Raw genomic sequence first — 1,844 nt, forward strand, 5'->3', positions numbered from 1 at the left:
AGAGTTGAAGAGAAATTGCTTCAACAAATTGATAGATTGGGTTCAATATAGGTACCTAGGACCGTGCATGAGAGTTTTGAATATACTCTCGATCATTAAATAATGATATCATAACATAGTCTAAGGGACACTTTATCTAAAAGAATCTAAATCATGATAATCATACATATTAAATGATAATTTATCTGAAAACATCCTTATTCATAAAAATCTGATAATTTGAAGCATGCATGTGAAAATAGCATAATTATGATCAAGAAAATACTTTCATGTTATGAGTTCATGATAATATCACTGAAAAATTGAATTAGAATATATTCATTCATAATATGATCAATCATGAAAAAAATTATAATTCAACAAGAATCCATGAGAAATCATGAAAACCTAGAATTTGGGTAATCCATATATTAAGAAAATGAGGCTTTTTTAGGGACTCAATGAGTGAAGAAGAACCTATTGTTGAAGTTTCTACATACCTTGATTGAAATCCTAACTTGAATTTGGAAGAGGAGACTTGAAACTTAAATCCCTGTTCTTGCCTTGAGAGAGAAGAAATTGATTTTCAGAGAATGAGAGGAAATGAGGGGAAATGAGGAAGTTATGGTAATTAGGAATCATATATACCAACTTAAAATAGGCCAAAATGATGTAGTATAGAAATTAAGAAAGTGGTAAAAGACTATAATAACCCTGACTAAAGTCTATTGATAGCCATTCACAGACACCTTTTACAGTCAGTAAAACTGTTCGCGGACCATGAAAGGTCTCGTAGAAGGCAAAAAGGAAAACTGGGCTACTGAAGTTTGGATCTACGGACCCTTCCACAGTATGTAAAAGACAACAAGGCCCGTTCATATGTCTGTAGAAGCTGAGATCCCTTATTACTGAAGTTCCAATGTACAAACCATTCTACGGTTTGTAATACTTTCCACGACCCATCTCGGCCTTCCATGAAAGGTAAGGGATGCCGAACATTTTTGAAGTTCAGAGCTTTGGTCTATGAATTCATGCATGATTTAGAACCATCCATGAGCCTTAAAAACTTTTCGTACTATCAACCCATTTTTCAACTTTATGAAGATGACCTATGGATTGGTCTACGATCCGTCAAGCCTGTCGTAACCCTGATACTGAAAATTCAAACTTCTGAAGTTCTCTTCACGGGTGGCATCTACGGACCATGCAAACTTATACAGTCCGTAAACACTTTCTATGAAACTCAAAAATTGCAAACTTCAACAGTTCTTCTACACTTTACAACTTTTATCTAAGTTAGGTACTTCATAGGTGTTAAACAAATTGAGAACATGAAGTAAATACATGAGGCTTTGGCTACTTCTATTGATGCATCAGTGACATTGATGACTGATGAAGATGAATTGAAACAAAAACAAGAAGAAACAATTCTCCAAAAATATGTCTCTTATTCTTCGCTTCAAAAATCTTTACTTCAACATAAGCCTCTTTTAGTATTTCTAATATTCAAAATATCCCTCCCTCTTCTATAATTTGAATCACAACCTTTTTTTTTCATTAGAGCAAATGGTTTCTTGCAACAGATATAGTTGTATAATTTAATTACTTGTTTATGTGCTTACAATAAATTTTGATGTATAAAAAATAAATCAACCACTAACAAAATTTGAAGAAGTAAGAATATTTTATCAATAAACGTTTGGGTAAGGTTCTGTATATCCCTTGATTCTTCTCTCTAATTTTTCTTTATAACTAGATGGCTGGCAGTAGCGTATTTCTTGAATATAGGATGATTTGGACCTTCTTAGGATGTATTTGATTGCTGAATGTCACATCTTTGACAAAGACAATATTTGATGACTCGA

This window comes from Solanum tuberosum, unplaced genomic scaffold (assembly GCF_000226075.1).
Source record: "Solanum tuberosum cultivar DM 1-3 516 R44 unplaced genomic scaffold, SolTub_3.0 scf00182, whole genome shotgun sequence".
In the NCBI taxonomy this organism is placed as follows: Eukaryota; Viridiplantae; Streptophyta; class Magnoliopsida; order Solanales; family Solanaceae; genus Solanum; species Solanum tuberosum.